Source organism: Moschus berezovskii, chromosome 9, assembly GCF_049115385.1.
Source record: "Moschus berezovskii isolate FMDL1 chromosome 9, NW_MosBer_1.0, whole genome shotgun sequence".
Taxonomy (NCBI): Eukaryota; Metazoa; Chordata; class Mammalia; order Artiodactyla; family Moschidae; genus Moschus; species Moschus berezovskii.
Genome location: NC_142468.1, coordinates 68,793,811 through 68,810,425, shown reverse-complemented (window position 1 = coordinate 68,810,425; position 16,615 = coordinate 68,793,811).

The window sequence follows — 16,615 nt, the reverse complement described above, 5'->3', positions numbered from 1 at the left end:
CAGACAAATAGTCAGACAGCTCCACGGTTGAGGGCCATGTGCTTCCCAAGTGTTACTCACACAATGTCAGCCTCAGAGCAGCCCCCACATTCTCCTATTTTCTCCAGAGTCTGTGGTGTGCCTGTCTGCTCCCTACTGGAGAGAGGCTCTCTAAGGGCAGGAATGGTGTACTGAGGGCCTCTAAATCCCCAGGGCCTGGCACAGTGTCCCTGAAAACTACAGTGCCTTCCTGGGGGCTTGCAGAATGAATATATAAGTGAGTAACCCATGCTGTCCTGTGCATGGTTCTGGGTACCTGTGCTTTGACTGGGGCTGCTGTTCCCTCCACCCAGAATACTCGCAGCCCTGAGGGAGGAGGTGGCCGGTAACGTCCCTAACTGAATTTCCTTTCACTGTCTGAAGAAGGCAGGGCGTGACCAGCATAATGGTCCCTGGTGTAGGGGATGGGGACCACGCCGCTATTAGTCTGTGTCACCACTAGGGGGCAGCAGGGCTCCAAAAAGCCTGGTTGGAGGTGGGGGATGGCTCTTCCCCGCAATTTCTGCTGCCAGCTCCTCTCCAGCAAGTCTGAATCAACCCCACCTCCCAACTCCATCAAACTAGAGAAGCCACACAGGTTGTAGAAGCCCCATTTTATTGGTGATGAGACCAGAGAGACCAGAGAGGTAGCACCCACTACCTAGGCTGCTCAGCCTATTTGTGGCTCAGATGAAACTAGCAGCTAGACATCTGTCTCCTGCCCATTGCTCTTCCTGGCTGCTACAACACTGTTTCTGTTGACGCTTCATGCTATGCCCTCCCTTTCTCTGCCCAGGAATAGGCCCGCTGTCCCAATACCTCAACCACAGGGCTAGGTCATATCTCTTCTGTGGCTGGTTCACCACCCTCTCAGGCAGCCTGCCAACTGGGCCCATAGCCGTAACTACCCACCTCCAGCACCTTCTTGGGTCGAGAAACTGCTGTTACGATTCCTACTGACTAGAGTTTTAGTTTAGGCCTCTCAGCTCAGGCCAGGCCTGGCCCTGGGTAAGGGCCATCACGCACTCAGAATGGGTGATGTAGGGGCAGACGGATGAGCTCTTGTCAGGCTCCAGCTGCCAGGGACAGTCTGGGCCCAATGGCTCCAAGAACACACATGCCAGAGCAGTTGTTGTTGTTGTTTAGTTGCCCAGTTGTTTCCAATTCTTTGTGATCCCATGAACTGCAGTACAATAGGCTTCCCTGTCCTTTACCATCCCTGGAGTTTGCCCAAACTCATGTCCATTGAGTCGGTGATGCCATCCAACCATCTCATCCTCTGTCGCCCCCCTTCTCCTCCTGCCTTCAATCTTTCCCAGCATCAGGGTCCTTTCCAATGAGTTGGCTCTTCTGTTTAGTTGGCCAAAGTATTGGAACTTCAGCATCAGTCCTTCCAATGAATATTCAGGGTTGATTTCCTTCAGGATTGACTGGTCTGATCTCCTTGCTGTCCAAGGGATCTCGAGAGTGTTCTCCAGTACCACAGTTCAAAAGCTCAGCCTTCTTTATGGTCCAACTCTCATATCCACACACAACTACTGGAAAAATTATAGCTTTGACTAGATGGCCCTTTGTCAGCAAAGTAATGTCTCTGCTTTTTAACATGCTGTCTAGGTTTGTCATAACTTTTCTTCCAAGGAGCAAGCATCCCTTAATTTCATGGCTGCAGTCATGAAAATCCACAGTGATTTTGGAGCCCAAGGAAATAAAGTCTGTCACTATTTACATTTTTCCCCCATCTATTTGCGATGAAATGATGGGCATGGATGCCATGATCTTAGGTTTTTGAATGTTGAGTTTGAAGCCAGATTTTTCACTCTCCTCTTTCACCCTCTTCTAAAGGCTCTTTAGTTCCTCTTCACTTTCTGCCATAAGGGTGGTGTCATCTGCATATCTGCTGCTGCTAAGTCACTTCAGTCGTGTCCGACTCTGTGTGACCCCATAGACGGAAGCCCACCAGCCTCCCCCGTCCCTGGGATTCTCCAGGCAAGAACACTGGAGTGGGTTGCCATTTCCTTCTCCAATGTGTGAAAGTGAAAAATGAAAGTGAAGTCGCTCAGTCATGTCCGACCCTTAGCAACCCCATGGACTGCAGCCTACCAGGCTCCTCCATCCATGGGATTTTCTAGGCAAGAGTACTGGAGTGGCTTGCCATTGCCTTCTCCGCTGCATATCTGAGGTTATTGATATTTCTCCCAGCAATCTTGGTGCCAGAGCACGGTGGAGCCAAAGTCCTTTGAAGCAGCGGGTGGCAGAAAGATGGTCCAGGGACCCCTCTTCCTTTCTGCTCTCCAGGGCACACCCTGGGCTGGGGTATCCTGAGCTTTCCAGCTCCAGACCAGCAGTGGGAGGAGAGCTCTGATATGGACTGAACTCCTGATCTACTTCACTCGGCTCCTTCAGGACAAGGGAACAAAAAGTGAAGATCCAGGCTCCACTTCAGAAGCGTTTGAGGATATCAGGCCGCCTTAGCCTGAGGCCAGAGTGACATGGGACCCAGACCAACTGAGGAGTTTTCCAGAAGATAAGCTTCCAGGGGATGAGCAAGACTCAGCAAGGGGCTGGCAGTGAGAATGTTGCACGAATGCAGCCTGAGAAACAGTAGTGCTTCTTACCAGTGAGGGAACATCCACTTAGGAGAGTGCAGTCCTAAAGGGGAGGTCACTGAGGAGCAGACCAAGGGGGCAGAGGAGTCCAGAGGGGCTCACTGAAGGTTTCACAGTGGGGGCCAAGGAGTCCATGCAGTGGTATAGGAAGACAGGGAGGAGGCCAAGTCCAGATCCTGGAGGGAGGGGTCTACACCAGGCAGGGCAGGGGACTTTACAGGGAAGAGTGAGCCCAAGCACCTCAGAACATCAGTGTGTGGCAGGGGTGGGGTGGGGGGTCGGTGCGTGCATTCAGTGAGAGATGGGGCAGGGCAGCCAAGACAGTCAAGGACTGGAGCCTGGGGCCTTCATGGCTGTAGGGAGCAGGCGGGCCTGTCTGCATGTGCCCGGGTGCTCCTTCCTCCCAGCTGGCAGAGAGGCTGGAAGGCTCTCCCCAACTTGACACTTACCACGGAGGGCGGGCTCTCAGGGGGGTGAGACGTGGGTGGGTTCACACCCTCCAGGGATGGGGAAAAGATCTGGCACAGTTCTGAGAGCAGGTCACCTGTCCCACTGAGAAGATGACAGGGCCTTTGGAATGGTGGGGCGTGTCATGGGTGGCGTCACCAAGCCTAGAGGCTTCAAGGTGGGAGAGGGCACCTGGGTGAGAGAGAACAGGTTGACGTGCCCGGGACACCAGTCACCACGGGGAAGAAAAAGCAGCCTGGGGCAGGGAGGGCAGTAGGGTGGCCTGTTGTCCAGGTTTGCCTAGAATGGAACCCAACTCAGCACTAAAAGTCCTGTGTCCGGAGCTTCCTTGGTCCTAGGTGAGCCTGGCTGTTTGGTCAATTTCTGGGGAAGGAGGCTGCGGCAAGTGGCTGGAGCAGGGAGGGAACCTCTCAGGAGCCTCTGAGTGAAATATTCTGAGTGAAGCTGGAGGCCAAAGGTAGGGATGTGTCCTGAAGAAAGATCGCAGTGTGAGCAAGGGGAAGAAGAGTGAGGCCAGGAAGACACCTGGGCCATCAGTGCTGGTCTACCGATCATCGCAGTGGCGCCTTGCACTCAGACCCAGCGCTGTCCGAGCCCTCACACACACCGTGTCGTTTGATCTCATCTGGCCTTGAACTCTGCGAATTAGTCAGTGCTGGTGTTTTTCACTTTTTGGAGATCAGGGTCAGTGGCCTGCCCAGAGGTCTCTGTAGTGACGGGGCGGTCTCCCACCAAACCTGCCTGGTCCCCACGGCACTTTCTCCAGCCCAAGCCGGAGCCAGGCACCTGTGCCCTCCTGCCATGGGAAACCTGCCCACGCCCCCTCCCCAAACCCTGCAAATGTACCTGGCTCTCCTGTCTCCTCCCCACCCTATAGAACAGTCCAGGAGCAGGGCCTTGCTGGCTCTGCTGAAAGGGATTGGGGGGTCACAGGAAGGGCCAACATCCTGCCTTTTGGCCTTCACCGTCCATCCACACGCTCCCTAGACCGCCACCCTTGGCCTCTCCTCTCCCTGAGCCCAGAAATGTCTCTTCTTGTCCCCTGACTGCCTTTATTCTCCACTTGGTGCCTTTCTGGCAGGGAAGGGCCACCTCTCTCTGCTGGGCAATAAACTCAAGCACTTGGTGAGTGCTTAGTATCTGCAGACTAAAAAGACAACGTAAGAGTTGCAAGTTTTATTTGGGGCAAAATGAAGGCTGCAGCCCAGGAGACAGAACCTCAGATAGCTCTGAGAAACTGATCCAAAGAGGAAGTGGGGGAAGGTCAGTACATCTGATTTTGGTGAAGGCAGAAAAGTGAACGTGTTAGTTGCTCAGTCGTGTCCAACTCTTTGGACTGTAGCCCACCAGGCTCCTCCGTCCATGGAATTCTCCAGGAAAGAATACTGAGTGGGTTGTCATGTTCTTCTCCAGGGGATCTTCCTGACCCAGGGATCAAACCTGGGTCTTCTACATTGAAAGGCCGATTCTTTACCATCTGAGCCACAAAAGGTGGAGTTCAGTGCAGTCAAGGCTTACTTTACAAAAGGGTTTCTTAGTCATGAGGAGCTGATGTCACCATGAAGGGATTTAGTGATTTTCTAAATCACTAAATATGATTAAGTGATATGAGGAGATGCAAGGATTGGGATCTTGACATCATTTCCTGCAAATATCTAACTATGTAAGGACCTGTTCCACCAGTTTCCCTGGCACAGTCTCCACCCTGAATCCCCTTCAGCGGGTGTTGAAGGTCAGCAGCTGCACAGGGTTCAATCTCCTTCACAGCGCAGATGGCAAATGCCCTTGCTGTTGTTCAGTCACTGGCAAATGCTCTGGGCTAGTGCCAGTTTGCAGCTGACCTATCTGTAGTGCACAGCGCCGGGGATGGGGGGCTCTGCTCACGCGTAACATCTCAGGACTGGGGAGGGGGAGCCCACGAACACCGTGCATGCTCAGTCGCTCAGTCGCGTCCGACTCTTTGTGACCCCATGGACCCGCCAGGCTCCTCTGCCCATGGGATTCTCCAGGCCAGAATACTGGAGTGGGTTGCCACTCCCTCCTCCAGGAGATCTTCCCAACCCAGCAATCGAACCCGCGTCTCTTACATCTCCTGCATTGACAGGAAAGTTCTTTACCCCCAGCACCACCTGGGAAGTCCCACATCATGCTCTGCTATAAACATACTACAATGTGCCCACCACTGCTATGGGCACTCTCCTCGCTTCCCAAAGGCCTGCATGCCACCTGTCTGAGGACCCACTCAGACAATCCTCACTTCTCTGTCCACCCCGTCAAGATGGGTCTCCCTCATCAGCCCAAGACCTCAGTACTGCCTGCTACTTACCTGCCTATCATGACCCAGACCCTGAACCCGGACCCTGACTCCAGAGACACAGAGAACTGGGGTACTGAACTTCAATCCCAGAGCTGCTACTGCCCTCCTCAGCCCTGCAGCCCCTTCTTGCCTTTGGGGGTCCATGAAGTCATAGGCCTCTTTTTTCAACTTCCAGCTAAAGGCTGGAGCTGGAGGTGACAGTTCATGTCATCAGGGTCCCTGAAGGGGCAAAGGACGGTTCCTGAGAGAGGGGGCTGGAAGGGCTGGAGAGGGCAGGGTGTGGTGGTCACGGGTGGTGCCATTCACGCAGCCCAGGCTGCAGGGTGTGAGCATTCTGGGCCCCTGCCTTTGTGAACCTCTGCCTGCCTTCCATGCCCTGGCTCCCTGAAGGCTCACAGCAAATGTGTGCATGATGGATTAATAACTCCCCACCCAGTCATAAACCAAAGCCCTTTGTCCACAGCGTTACCAAAGCAGGCTGGAATTTTTCAGAAGAGCATTCCTGAAAAGAGAGAAAACATAATGTGGAAAAGGGGCCCACGCTCTAGATTCAGATGGTCCCCAACTGGGACCAACTACACACTGGCTAGGTGACCTCAGGCAAGTGTCTTAACTTCTCTGAATCCTGGTTTTTTCTAATCTAGAAAAGAGAAGACGATAATAACACGTATCCCCAAGACCTGATGTGAGATAATTGGTATTTTAAAAGAAGCTGACACACAAAATACTTTCCATTCCTGCCCACCATGGAAATAAAAGAGAATCACTATTTTCTTCCTCTCCATTTTCCAACTGTTTTCTGATGTGGTTATGTTGCTTCTGTTTTTATGGCTCTGATGGAAGCCAAAATGATACACCAGAAATGGCACAAATTGTACAGTTTAATAAGTTTACTCCATGAAAACATCACCACAATCAAGATAATGAACACATCCATGAAACCCAAGGCTGTCCTTGTGTCCCTTCCTAATGGCTCCCTCCAGCCCCTTCCCTTCCTACCACGTTTTGCCTGAGCAACCACTGATCTGCTATCATTATCAATTAGTTCACATTTTCTAGAATTTGACACCATTCTAGAATTTTATAGAAAATTATATAGTGTAGATTCTTTATGTCTTACCTTCTTCACCAGCAGTGATTTTGAGGTTCTGCATGTCCTCTTGTGTATCAACAGTTCATTCCTTTTTACTCTGGTGTTCCACGGAGATCAGGGACTTCCCTGGTGGCTCAGATGGTAAAGCGTCTGCCTGCAATGAGGAAGACCCGGATTCGACCCCTGGGTCGGGAAGATCCCCTGGAGAAGGAAATGGCAACCCACTCCAGTACTCTTGCCTGGAGAATTCCATGGACAGAGAAGCCTGGCAGTTCATGGGATCACAAAGAGTCAGACACGACTGAGCAACTTCATTTTCTTTCGCTTTCCATGGAGCTCATGTACCGCGATTCATTCACATATTGATGGATGTTTGAGAAGTTCCACCATTTTAATTATTCCAAAGTTACTATGAACATTCAAGTATAAACTTTAGTGAGGCCCAGGTTTCCCTTCTTTCTTTTGTTAATATTTATTTATTTTTTTGGCTGCATCATGTCTCAGCTGCAGTACTCCGCATACTTGGGTCGTATGGAATCTTTCACTATGGCATGTGAGATCTTAGTGTCCTGACCAGGGTTCACACCTGTGTCCCCTGCATTCAAAGGTGGATACTTAACCCCTGGACCACCAGGGGAGTCCTAGGTTACTTTTTAAAATGAATTTAATGCAGTTCCGATGCATCCAGTTCAGTCAGGCTTTTTCCAGGCCCACCTGGAGACAGCAGCTGCTTTAACCTCTCTGCTTCTTCCTGTGTGTTCTAGATTTCACATGATCATTGTTCTCCTGGATTGAAACGGGGCCTGACCGAGCCCCTTGGCCTGGCTGAGGGTGGGAGTGTCAGTTGGCCTGTTTCATCCAGCATGGTGAGCCCAAGTGTAGGCAGCCTGAACTCATGTCAGCCGAGGAGCTGCCCTTCTGGGAGAGATCCTCCTGCTCCTTTCTCTAGAAAAAAAAAAAGCTTAAATTTATTTAAAAAAAAGAGAAAAATAAGCCCAAAATGTAAACCACAGAAATCAAGACAAGTTATAACCCAACAGTAACTACCTAAAACAGATTCAAGTGATAGATGTGTATTGATGAACCTAAAGATTGCTTCCAGGACTATAGAGTGGATACTTTTCCCTCATGTGTTAAGCTTTTAAATTATCAGCTGTATTGATTTAGTGGCTTCCCAGGTGAAAGTGGTAAAGAATCCACCTGCCAATGCAAGAAATTCAGGAGGTGAAGTTTCCATCCCTGAGTCAGGAAGATCCCCAGGAGGAGAAAATAGCAACCCATTCCAGTATCCTTGCCTGGGAAATCCCATGGACAGAGGAACCTGGCAGGCTATACAATCCAGGGGTTGCAAGGAGTCAGACAGGACTAAGCGACTGAGCACACAGCACACAACTATCCTTGAACCTTGCCTTCGTTCACCAGATTGTTATTGGACACCTGCTGAGGGCCAGGAGATCTGCTAAAGGCCAGTCCCTGGGAATACAAAGGTGAGCAGACAGTCCTGTGGAGCAGGAGACAGGAGAAGAAAGAACCAAGGGAGACAGGGGAGCTGGTAACAGGGGCACCTGGTCTGTCTGCAAGGGCCTAAGGGGGGTCAAGGGGTGTGGCACTCAGCAGAGGCCGGGGGCTCAGGGGGCCCAGGCCACAGGGGCTTACAGAGCACAGACAGCTGGTGAGCTGGCAACCTGGACCGCAAAACCCCTTCCTGCTTGTCAATATTCCATCTCCAAAGTCCCGCCTTTGTTTTGTTTTTTTTTATTCAATATCCTGGCAAATGATTAATCTTATCCCTAGTCCTGCTTTAAAAAACATTTTTTAAAATTGAAATGTAGTTGATTTACAGTTATTTTTGTAGATTATATTCCATGAGAGGTTATTACAAGATGATGAGTATAGCTGCTTATCTTTGTTGCTTATCTATGTTGTATATGCTACTTTGGGTCTGTTCCTCCCATACCCCTAGTATGTCCCTGCCCTCTCTGACAACCACAAGCTTTGTTTTGGTTTTCTCCTGACTCATTCACTTTCCACTCCCAGGCAGCTCCCTGAGCTGGGGTGGCACATGGGAGAGTTCAGGCCTGGGGTTTGCTGTGCAGGGCAAAGTTTCCACAGGCCCCTCCACGAGGCCCATTGTTTCCTCCTCCACCCACGGGAACAGGCGATAATCTCACTGTTCCGTATGAGTCAGTGGGTTAAATAAAGAGCGTGAAGCACCTTAGTAGGAGCTCTGTAAGTGTTCAGAGATGGCCCCTGGGTGCTAAATAGCCTTGCCACGGTGTGGGCACACACACACACACACACCCTGGTTTAGCCCAGCCCTGTTCATTCCTCCACATCCTCTGCCCAGATCCTCCCTGTGGACCTGATCATGCCAGCCCCTCCCCATCCTTTACAAATACTCCTGAGGACAGACAGAGCCTTAGATTGCCTATTGCCCCCTGTTCTGCACTCCCAGGTAAGGGTCCAGCTCTGTGGACTGTGGGAGGGGACAGGAGGGGCTCTGTGAGCTTGTGTTGTGGGCCTGTGTGATCATGGTCTCCCTGGGTATGTGTGTCTCTGTACTGAACTGGTATCTGTGTCACTGTGTCTTTGTGTGGGTGTTGTGTGTGTGTGTTGGTCTGTATCTCTCATAAATGCAATGTAGGTCTGCATGCTATGTGTCTAGGTGCCTGCCCCCTGCCCGGCCCTGCCCCTACTCCTGGATCTGCTCTCTACTTGAGTTAGAATTGAATTTACAGCCTCTAATGTGCCAGGCACAGGGGTTTAGCTGAGGTGGAAGGGATTGTATTAGTTCCCTTCCAGAGCCACCAACTCCTATCCCTCAAGCACCTTAGCCTGAACTGGGGAGGGACAGTCTAAGGCCTGTCTCTTTTTTTAATTGAGGTATAATTATCGATAATATTAATTATCGATACCAATATTGATATCAGGTGTACAACAGCTTGTACCTTTTGACCCCCTTCATCCATTTCACCCAAGCTCTACTCACCACCTCTGGCAACCACCAATCTGTTCTCTGGTTCTATGAGCTCAAAGTTCTGTTTGTTTGTGGATTTTCTTAGATCCCACATGTTGGTGAGATTATATAGTATGTGTCTTTCTCTGACTTATTTCATTCAGCATAATGCCCTCAAGATAATATTCATTGTGTATAATGTACATTTTATTTATCAATTCATCTGTTGATGGACACTTAGACTGTTTTCATGTCTTGGCTGTTGTAAATAATGCTGCAATTAATATATGAGGGTGCATATATTTTCTCAAGTTAGGGTTTTTGTTTTCTTTGGATAAATACCCAACAGTGGAATTACTGGATCATATGGCAGTTCTATTTTTAACTTTTTGAGGAACCTCATAGTGTTTTCTGTAGTGGCTGTACCAATTTACATCCCCTTTTCTCCACATCCTCGCCAACATCTTTCTTGATTTTGGATAATAGCCATTCTAACGAGTGTGAGGTGATATCTCATTGTGGCTTTGGCTTCCATTTCCCTGATGATTACTGATGTTGAGCACCTTTTCATGTACCTGCTGGCCATCTGTTTGTCTTCTCTGGGAAAAAAAATGTCAAGTTCTCTGCCCATTTCTTAATGGGATGGGTTTTTTCCAAGGCCAGTCTTTTCTCTTTCTTCCAAGCCAGATCCTGTCTGGCCCTAACATTTTCTTTACCACTCCCTCCCCCAGAACTAGTCCCACGAATCTCTTCCAGACTCATCACTCATTAAAGGGAAGGAGGAGGGGGCAGGAAGGATCATAGCATAGCTCAGAGGCTGACCTCAGCTCAACATCTGTGGCCCAAGTAAAAGCCAACAAAATAGGTGACTCAAAAGGTGCCAGGGTTCTGTCTTGCAAGAGGCTTGGGCTGTTGTAGTACAGATGTGTGTGGTATGTGAACATTTGTGCTTCTATGTTCAACAACCAGAGTGCCCTGATGTCAGGCGTTTGGTCTGTGTGTTACATATTATATTCTGAGTTGTGGGTCAGAAAAAAAATGAATATACCTCATTTGCACTGGGTCCATTCTGGAATTGCCCGTTATGACTTATGCACCAGCCCCATGCAAGACAATGCCAGCCTTGGCACCAGAGCACCTCAGAAGCCCAGAAGCTCCATCCTATGATAGCACACTTGTTGGCAGATGACAAATTGATTCAGACCACCAAGCCAGCTTCCACTCCTAGTGGGAAGAGGCGGGGACAAGCAGCTTGGATCAGGGAAGGTTTCCATTCATTTGTGCCTTGGAGGCACAGGTCTTAGGGTCCCCTGCATCCCCCAGAAGCCCCCACCCACTAACCCAGTCCTCCCAGCTCTGGGTACACTGACCTCCAAGCTTCCCCCTCTGCCTTTATGCCAGACATCCACACAGGAACAAAAGTCTCTAGGTAATGACTGAGTACTGTGACCTGACACATGGCAGGCGTGCTACACGAATAATTAACATGATTGAAACTGACCCAAGTAGAAATGAGTTAATAGATGATTGTGAGTCTGGGGGTGGATCTCGAGAGGTCACATATAAGGGTATATGGTTCAGGGATACATAAAGTTCTCATGTCCCTATCTACATACCATATGGATAAACCCACTGCATTCACTCAACACCCGTGCCTGGCACCTACTCAGTGCCCAGCTCCATACTGAGTCCCAAGCTAAGCCAGAGGGAGCAGTTTATCCCTTTCATCTCTTAAGGGTCTATGTGTGTACATCCCTGGGAGGAAGAGGAGAGATTGAGGTTTAGATTACAATAAACTAAACTTTTCCCATTGATTCATAGGTGTTCTTTTTGTCATTTCCTGTGCCTGCTCCAGAAAGATGGAGCCACGTAAGTACTGTGGTGGGAGGCCATAGTGTGGAAGAAGGAATAAGAAGGAAGGGAGGGTCATGAAGTCAGAGACAATCAGTCAGTCACATCTACTGCAAGCCATGTGTGTGTGTGTGGTGGTAGGGTTCCAAAATGAAAACAAACCCTATGTTTTTAATACACTCTACAGTTTAAGAAACATGCCCACACATCCTTCATGTCATTAGGTCTTCGACTTCAGGAATCAAACAGGCAGGGGCTCCCTCCATTGTACATGTGAGCTCCAGGGAAGTTATCGGTCTTTCTCAGGGTAAGGCCCTGGAGGTGTGGCAGGATCTGGGGCTCAGAACCCAGCTCTCGGCAGCTATGCCATTGAGTCCCCTCAAAAGGAACAAAAAACCCTGATGGTCCTCAATATAAATCTCATCAATTAGATGATTCTCACCAACAGAGCACTACAAAATACTCAGGATCAGTCAGATAGGTTATGGCAAGAATGAGCCCACTGGACCTGAAGCTGGGCCAGGCAAGGCAGGCAGGATGGTCCAACCCAAGCGAACTTCCTGCAGGAATGTAACATGAAGTGAAGCAAGAAAGATTTCCAAGTGGCAGGAGACAAGAGCAAAGTCTGAGAGCTGGAGCCAGAAGGTCATAAGCAGGAGCAAAGAAACAGCTGAGGATCTGAGCAGAGATCAGGCTGAGAAAAGTGGAATCTGGGGGGAGGGGGTAGAGGAGGAGGCTATGTGGGGCCCACCTGAAGGTGGGAATAAAAGGACCAGGGCACCTCCTTTAGTGTCATGGAGTTTGACCTAGGTTGGGAGGGTACACTTTGCACAGTTTCTATGTTGCAGAAATTAATATAACATTGCAAAACAATTATACTCCAATAATAAAATTAAATTATTATTATTATTTTTAAAAGGTTGAGGGATTTCCCTGGTGGGCCAGGTGGCTAAGACTGGGCTCCCAGTGCGGGAAGTCAAGGTTTGATCCCTGTTCAGAGAACTAGATCCCACATGCCACAACTCAGAGTCCACACACTGCAGCTATGACCTAATGCAATCAAATAAATTAAAAAATAATTTTAAAAAAGGTCAAGGAGGTAGACAGCTGACAGAGCGAGGACAAGAACCCACACTTCCTAACCAGCCCCACCCCACCAAGGAGAACTCAGCCAGCTCTTGAGCAAACAGGAACACACCACTGAGCTTTGCATTCACACACACACACACACACACGTATGTGTTGAGTGAATGAATGAACGAAGGAATGATGGCCAGGCAACTGATCAAGTCTGAGGAGCCTTGTTGGGGGAGGGCGGTGGAAGGTGGGCACAAAATCAGCACCAGGAAGAAGACAGGATTCTCACTGCAGAACCAAATAACCAAAGCTCTTTGTCTTTTTTCTCCATCCTCTCCCACAGGCCCACAGGTAGGAAAGTTCCCCAGCCATCTCCCTTTTCCCTTTTCCCTCCCTGCTGTCAGTCCCCTTCCTAGACAGACTGGCGGCAGCCACGGACATCCCACAAATGTAGAGTAGGGAGGCCTCAGCCCCACGGGCGGGGGGGGTGGGCATCACAGTACAAGTCCAACCCCTGCCGGCAGCAGCCTTCTCCTCCACTCCTCCCCAGTTTTCCCATCTGTCCCTCTTCTTTTCTCACATCCCCTCCCTGCCTCAGAAGCTCATCCTCTCTCCTGCTGCTTCCCCTCCTGTTCCATGCTTCTCTGCTTTCCTGGCTACCCACAGCCCTCTCAGATGGCTGGCTTGCTCCCAAATCCCAACCACACTGCAGGGCCCTCGTGACCTGCCTCTGCCTGCCCTCCTCCCTGCTTCCCCTCCCCCAGCCCCCCACCACTAGCAGACCCAACTGCTAGGCCTGGAATGCCCCCACCACAAAAGAGTCATAGAAGAGGCAAGCAGGGTGTGAAGTGGCAATTTCCAGGCGTCACTGAGCCTGGATGGGGCAACAGCTGCCTTAATATTGTCACAGAAAAGACTCCTAACCCTGGAGCCTGCCTCCTTCCCACAGGTTATAGGCCATTATCAGGTCCTAGGAAGCAGAAGCAGACTGGGGAGTTACCCAACCCCTAGGGACTTCCCAAGTGGCACTAGAGGTAAAGAATCTATCTGCCTGCCCATGCAGGAGACTTAAGAGACATGGTTTGATCCCCAGGTCAGGAAGATCTCCTGGAGGAGGGCATGGCAACCCACTCCAGTATTCTTGGCAAGAGAAGAGTCAGGTCGCAGAGTCAGATACAACTGAAGCGACTTATGCACACACACAGAGTAGGGCCATAACCTTCCATTGCCTGCTCCCTTGGGGGTCCCAGGCCCCCAGTGCCCAGCACCAGAAGCAAAACTGTGTCTCCTCTCTTCCCTGGGCCTGTGCCAAGAGGCAAAGAAACTCGTCTGGCCTTGGGGCCTCAGGAGTGGTTCCAGCCAAGACAGAAGGTTAAACCACCCATTCCAGCACTCTTCTGTCTCAAGCACTAAAACCTTGATTTTACTCTCTATTCTTCCTGATTTCATGAGTCTGGCACCTGCTCAGGGACAGCCATGGGCTCACATATACTCCCATTGACATGTATACACATAGCCAGGCACATGCACCCATAGGCATGTACCTGTGTACACAGAAGGCCTTTATAGGCTCATGTATACAGACATAAGTATTTTTATGTAGCAGCAGTACATATCTTTACCTGCACGCACACATGTACTACCTACATAGAGAACAAGCACATGCTCACCTTTGTCTTCTCCTGCCCTTCAGCTGACTCCTCCTTCCCCTTGGCTCCTGCATCTCTCCTCACTGTGCCCCTGGTCCTCACTGAGTTCCTCTGTGGCCTCCCCCAGCACTACCTTCATTTCTAAGTAGTCAACATGGCAAAACCTCTAATCACTCTTCATGGGTTCTTGGGTGAAGGGAGGGAGAAGATGAGATACTTCAGCTTCTTAGTCACAGATAAAATAAACTGAGGTCCAGAGGGTGGGAGTCATATCTCAGCTCAAGGAAGAGAACCCAATTAATCTAGTTTCCTCCCATTGTGTCTGCTCTGTGCTCTGGTTTCATCAAGGCAAAAGGCCTAAAACTAGGAGCAGTCACTTGCCATCTCTGTCTCCCAGACCTCTACCACGAGCCCCTCCTAGTACCCAGGAATCCTGAGTCCTCTAGAGGAGGAGCAGCAGAGAGACAAGGGGAAGGGAGAGAAGGAGTTGATCTCAGGTAAGACTGGCACTGACCTCTGACTCTAATATTGTTCATTGATTTCCACAGGGGCACAGCCACGGAGGCGAGCACCCCCCTGGCCCTGAGCGCAGCCACGGCCATGGGCACCCCCCTGGCCCTGAGCACAGCCCCGGAGGCGGGCACCCCCCTGGCCCTGGGCACAGCCCCGGAGGCGGGCACCCCCCTGGCCCTGGGCACAGCCCCGGAGGCGGGCACCCCCCTGGCCCTGGGCACAGCCCCGGAGGCGGGCACCCCCCTGGCCCTGGGCACAGCCCCGGAGGCGGGCACCCCCCTGGCCCTGGGCACAGCCCCGGAGGCGGGCACCCCCCTGGCCCTGGGCACAGCCCCGGAGGCGGGCACCCCCCTGACCCTGGGCACAGCCATGGTGGTGGGCACCCCCCTGGCCCTGGAAACCACCCTCCATGTCCCCACCCTGGATCAGGGCACTGTCCTGGAGGAGGCCACCCACCAGGGTCCCCTGTGCACCCCCCCGGCCCACATCACTGAGGAAACAGAAGAAACAGGACCCAAGAATGGGAAGCCTGATCTAGCATGTGGCCTGAACCAGAATCTTCTGTTCCTAATAAACAGCCTCCTAGAGGCCATGTTCTACTCTTAAAAGAGCCTATCTTCCTTCACATACAACCTGACACTCAGGGGGCCCAGTGATCTCTGAACTTCCTAGTTGAGAAAATTGGTACCCAGTCAGGCATACTCAGTAGTTTGGTTCAGTGGTGTCCACAGCACATGGTTGAATAAGGTCACCCCTCCTTTGTTTTCACTTCTGACCCATCCCCCATTAAAGGGTCTCAAGGATGGTCTCATCACCTCTACCACATCATATACACTCAGACACGGTGGACTGTGCATATGCCTCCTTCTAGAAGCATCCACAGAAGCCTTCAGTGGATCCTGAACTGACTATCCCCTGAAAATATATAGAACTTTCTAGACTCCTTAACTTTGCACAGTTTCTCCATCACCACCACCTCCACCTCAGCGCCGGTCAGGAATGACTTCCTTCCAAGCCAACTAAAGCTCTACCATCAACATGAAGCCTTCCCTAAAGCCCTTTAGGATGAGTGAGGTTCTCTCTGTCTTTGCACGTTGCTCCTTTCTCTGCAGCTTATATCGACCATTGCATGGGCCCAACCACACCCTACCCAGTTGGCATCAACTAATGGGACAGCTTTTATCTCTCCAACCAAATTAAGCTACTCAGGGCAGGGCCACCACTTTTACACCTCTAGACTCTCCCACCCTTATCCCCTACTGGTCTATACCTTGCATAGAGTGGCGTTTGCACAGTTTAGGGATACCCATAGTCCAGACACTACTGGGTTCTGACTCTTCCCAGCCCTATTCTTCAGCCAAGGCATCTCCCAAACATACAGACAGCCTGCTTGCTGTAAAACCCCTTCTACCCATTCAAATTCCACATTTGGGGGCCTCTCCACTTCCCTCTCCACAGACCCAGGTCCAGACCAACTTGGAGAAAGACCCAACTTGAAAAGGTTCCCTCACTGGGAAGGAAGTGGTGGGGGTCCGCTGAGGGAAGCGCAGAGAAATATGGGGGTAAAAGTAGCCCAAATTTTCAACCCCTCAGCATCCTAAGCAGTAAAGTGCCGGCATGGAGCTGCTTGCTCTTCTGTGCTTGAAGAATCAGCGTTACAAGTTATGAAGCTCTCGACACAGAGCCTGGGGTTGCGTTTCCTGGTCCCTCACGGAAGACCGATCCCCCCTAGAAATGCCGGTGTGCGAGCTACAGCCAGATGGCCAGACTCCTAACAGCAGCTGTCAGACATGTCCTGGGTAGAGGGGCCCACAACATCAGTTCGGGTGGTCTTTAAAGACAGGGAGCCCCCAGCTCCTACAGCGCCGCGGCGGGAAGCCTCTGTCCCCGCCCCCCAGTGACGCGGCCATTGGCTAAGCTCTTCCTCGGCCCCGCCCAGCGACCGGCCCTCTTGGCGTCGACGCATGCGCAGGAACCCGCCGCCGCCGCCGCTGCCGCTGCCGCTGCCGCTGCCGCTGCCGCCGCGGCTTCAGCACCGGCGCCCGGACAGCGGCGCCGCCCACGGGC